Raw genomic sequence first — 4982 nt, 5'->3', positions numbered from 1 at the left:
GTAGCAGAGCTAAGTCTAAAAACTCAAGCAGCCAGACTTAAGCTGAGATGCTTAACACAGGCTAAACTGCTCTAAAATAAAGAATGCTACGATCTTGCATATGGTTTTAATAAAAGAAAAAATACATACTTTCGGTGACTATTATCCAAAGATTATTAATCCAAACAGATAATTTTTAATTCTCTTTTATTTGAAAAAGTACACAAAAGAAAAATATTTAATACTAACATTATGAATCAGTGAATTGAAATTAAAATGGGATACTATTTTTAGTTAACATTTTAGCAGATGCCTTAAAACACCGTTCACGTATTTTTTTTCAGTTTATAAATTAAGACAGGTTCATCATAGAAAACTGAAAAAATGTCGAACAGCATAAAGGCAATAAAACAACCCACAGTCTTATCATTAACATTTTATTAAATGTCTTTCCAATCTTTGTAAATATGCTACACTGTTAAGAATTACAAATGTTGGGGGCGGGAAATCCTCAGCCTTGGTGGTGGGTCATGGACATGTCGAGCCGGGTAGAAGTGGAGGGGCCATTGGAGGAGTCGTGAGGGGGTGACAGGCTAAGATTCGGAGAGAGAGACGCTAGTGGCTGGACTCAACCTGGGAAGAATCTTCTGCTGACTCTCAACTTTTCCTGGAAAAAATGGATCATTCCCATCATACAGGGATGAGCTATATGGACTCCAACAGTACCATGCAACTTCCTCACCATCACCCAACCACTTCAGCTTCACATTCCCGTGGTGGAGGAGACAGCAACATGATGATGATGATGATGCCTGTGACCTTCTACTTTGGCTTTAAGAATGTGGAACTACTGTTTTCCGATTTGGTGATCAATACAGCTGGAGAAATGGCTGGAGCTTTTGTGGCAGTGTTTATACTAGCAGTGTTCTATGAAGGACTTAAGATAGCCTGAGAGAGCCTGCTGTGTAAGTCACAAGTCAGCATTTGCTACAATTCCATGCCTGTCCCAGGACCAAATGGAACCATCCTTATGTAGACACACAAAACTGTTGGGCAGCAGATGCTGAGCTTTCCTCACCTCCTGCAAACAGTGCTGCACATCATCCAGGTGGTCATAAGCTACTTCCTCATGCTCATCTTCATGACCTACAATGGGTATCTCTGCATTGCAGTAACAGCAGGGGCTGGTACAGGATACTTCCTCTTCAGCTGGAAGAAGGCAGTGGTAGTGGACATCACAGAGTACTGCCATTGATGTCAAATTCTATGGCATGGCCTTATCGATTGCAGTGGGAAGCTGTTCAAGACTTGAAGACGTGCTTCCTGCTCCAATCATCCCTTCTTGCTCCTCTTTATGCACGTACACACACACACACACACACACACACACACCTGCTCAACAGAGGTTTAGTTTACAGTCTCTGAGCTAAAGTAGTAACCTCCCAAATTGTTTTTTCTAATAAGCTGAGATTCCCATTTCTCTTAAGGAGAAGCCACCCATGAGATGTCTTTTCCTTCTCCATCATCTTAGAGCCAAGTTATATGTTCTTATCTAATCCATGTAGCGTTTTGTTCATTGACTTGATTATCTGCTTCCTTTTTGGATGTTTAACAGACAGTAAGTAAATTTTTTTTGCCCTAGGTCAGTGATGGAAAGGGGTTAACTTCAGCCAGGATTGATGGCAGCTGAGGGAAATTCTTGCCCAACTAAACCCAGAACTCAAACTTAACATTAGAACCATTAGAACATTAACATTAGAACATTAGAAAACAAGGTCCAAGGCTGGGCGTAGTGGCCCACAGCTGTAATCCCAGCACTATGGGGGGCCAAGGCAGGCTGGATCACCTGAGGGCAGGAGTTCGAGACCAGCCTGGCCAACATGGTGAAACCCCGTCTCTACTAAAAATACAAAAGTTAGTTGGGCGTGGTGGCGCATGCCTGTGATACCAGCTACTCTGGAGGCTGAGGAAGGAGAATCGCTTGAACCTGGAAGGTGGAGGTTGCAGTGAGCCAAGATGGTGCCATTGCACTCTAGCCTGGGCAACAAGAGCGAAACTCCATCTCAAAAAAAAAAAAAGTCTGCATTTGATATAATGTCTTAATTACTGGGGCCTACAAATAACGCTGACTATTTTAGATTGTAAGCTCCTGGAGAGCAGTATTGCTGTAGTAGGAATGTTTTAACAGTGTCATATGGAAAAGAACAAAATAAATATTTTGATTTTGTGATAAAAAAGAATTAAAAATGTTTACATTTGAAGTTATAAGTTTCTCAGCAACAGAATTTTCACTCATTGCTATTTTTTCCCGCTTTACTATATATAAGAAGATATGATTTGTGGGAAGAACATGTGTTCTCATTGTTCAATGCCCACTTATGAGTGAGAACATGTAATATTTGGTTTTCTGTTCTTGTGTTAGTTTGTTAAAGATAATGGCCTCCAGCTCCATCCATGTCCTCAGGCGTGAGCCACCGCACCTGGCCGATCTTGTTCTTTTTTATGGGTGCATAGTATTCCATGGTATATATGTACTACTTTTTCTTTATCCAGTCTATCACTGATGGGCATTTGGGTTGATTCTATCTCTTTGGTATTGTGAATAGTGCTGCAATGAACATACACGTGCATGTGTTTTTATAATAGAATGATTTCTATTTCTTTGGGGATATACCCAGTAATGGGGTTGCTGAGTTGAATGGTATTTCTGTTTTTAGGTGTTTGAAGAATTGCCACACTGTCTTCCATAATGGCTGAACTAATTCACACTCCCACCAACAGTGTACAAGCATTTCTTTTTCTCCACAACCTTGCCAGCATCTGCTATCTTTTGACGGTTTAGTAATAGCCATTCTGACTAGTGTTAGATGGTATCTGACTATATAAATTTATATAATATATAAATATATAATACAAATCATATCTCTTCCCAGTCTTTCACTCTTAGTAGTGTATTTTAATTAAACTACTGGCTTTTTACATAACAAAAAATTAACTGTTCTCTTTACTGGTAGAAATAATGAATTCAATGAATCATCACTTTTAATTTTGTTTGACATCAAACTACTAAAATATAACATTATTTTACATATGTTTGCAGAATATTAATAAAAAGAATAGCACAGAATGGAGTTTAAGAGATATTGATTTAGAACATCATGCAAATGAATTGATCTTATTGGGCAAAGTTAGCACGCCTTAACCCAGGCTGGGAACTGACAAGCAAATGCAGGTCCTTTATATCAGAGTGAATGTGGTTCAGCCTAAATCCACTACAACTGAACCAAAAATGCAAAAAGGAATTCTTGGATAGAAAAAAAGGCATTATCAGAGACTTCTTCTTTTTTTTTTGGGATGGAGTCTCGCTCTGTCGCCCAGGCTGGAGTTCAGTGGCGCGATCTCTGGTCACTGCAAGCTCTGCCTCCCAGGTTCACGCCATTCTCCTGCCTCAGCCTCCCAAATAGCTGTGACTACAGGCCCCCACCACCATGCCCTGCTAATTTTTTGTATTTTTAGTAGAGACGGGGTTTCACCGTGTCAGCCAGAATGGTCTCGATCTCCTGATCTCGTGATCCGCCCGCCTCGGCCTCCCAAAGTGCTAGAATTACAGGCATGAGCCACTGCACCTGGCCCAGAGACTCCTTCTTATCTGAGTTTTCATTACTTAAATTCCTCTAGAACATGATTATACAGGAATATTTGCCATTACATGAAAGTATTCACTCATGAACCGAATACCCATAAAATTGTTCCCCTTTCAAACAATCTTCTTTGCTTAGCTTGAATGACTATCCCTGATCACAAGTCAAAACTTTTTCAGCCTAACTCTTACTGCTTGTGGAATGCTGTAAACATGTGACAAACAAGTCAAATAGATGGCAAAGTGAAGTTGCGATTCTTGCAAAAGATGCAGAATTTCATGAAATTGATGAAAATAATGTTGGAGAACTGCTCCAACATCAAGTATAGTCACATGTCAACAGACTAGGTAAAAACCGCAGAAGAAAAAATAGACAAGGAATCATATAAATTAACAATAAAGAAGAGTAATGGGTAAGGATGATGATACAAGAAATGCTTCCAAAATGTACCAGCTTAAATGTCAAAGAATTTTTTTAATCCCTTTGGAAAATTGATGAAAACCCTTGATTTAAAAAAAGTTTTTGGTAAAAAAGATCCCCTTTGATGGTGTTACACAAAGGTAGTATGAGCTAAACAAAGTCGCACTGTGCCATCCTATAATTTTGTCCAAGAAAATGTGTCCTCTTCATGCCAAATCAACTCCTCAACATTCTTTGGACTAAGAATTAATGCATATTTGCAAATAACCATATACATTTTGTTAATTTTAAGATAATTATTTTTATTATTTACCTTGAAATGTGCTCTTTATTGTAAGAAGATTAATTAACTTTGGCCCTTTCCTGGTATCATTTATCCTTGGATAGCAAGTGCATCTTATAATTCTGTATTCTATGAAGAACTTTAGAGATGGAACTTATTTGTTGTATTCACACTTGTATGAGGCATTTTGTAAAGAAGTTCTTTACTTTGCAGATAGATAGCATAATAGAAGCACAGGGCAGACAAATGATCTGCAAAGGTCACACTAACGGTGTTTACATTTATGTCTGACTCCACTGCCTACTCTCTTTAGGTCAGAATGCCTCCTAGGCCCTCAAAAGCAGAGGCAGCCAGAAACCCAGCATTATTCTTTCTAATCCTCAGTTCTGTAAATGAGAAAATGATGTCTTACTTTTATAAAGTACTACTAATAATGCTTCATGTCTGCATAGGGTACATATGAGCGGCAAAGCACCTTCACAAACACATCATTTGTTCTGCTCTTATCACCCCAGGAAGTGGTGAAGAAGCAGGCAAGTGGGAATCTGAGGCTCAGAAAGCTAAAACGGCTTGTCTGAGGACCCACAGCTCAAAAACAGCAGTGTTGTGCCTGAAACTTAACACTTTTAGACTGTGGTGCCAAGTTCTGTTCTCTGTAC

At 39.2% G+C, this 4982-nt stretch overlaps 1 pseudogene; it reads left to right on the top strand.

Annotated features, from left to right (window-relative positions):
* The first annotated feature begins 655 nt into the window (after nucleotides 1-655).
* Nucleotides 656-1234, top strand: LOC116480308 (high affinity copper uptake protein 1-like; annotated as a pseudogene).
* The last annotated feature ends 3748 nt before the right edge of the window (nucleotides 1235-4982 follow it).

Source organism: Hylobates moloch, unplaced genomic scaffold (genome assembly GCF_009828535.3).
Source record: "Hylobates moloch isolate HMO894 unplaced genomic scaffold, HMol_V3 SCAFFOLD_13, whole genome shotgun sequence".
NCBI lineage: Eukaryota > Metazoa > Chordata > Mammalia > Primates > Hylobatidae > Hylobates > Hylobates moloch.
The sequence above is the reverse complement of the archived record's forward strand: the minus strand, read 5'-3'. Positions and strand labels throughout refer to the sequence as shown.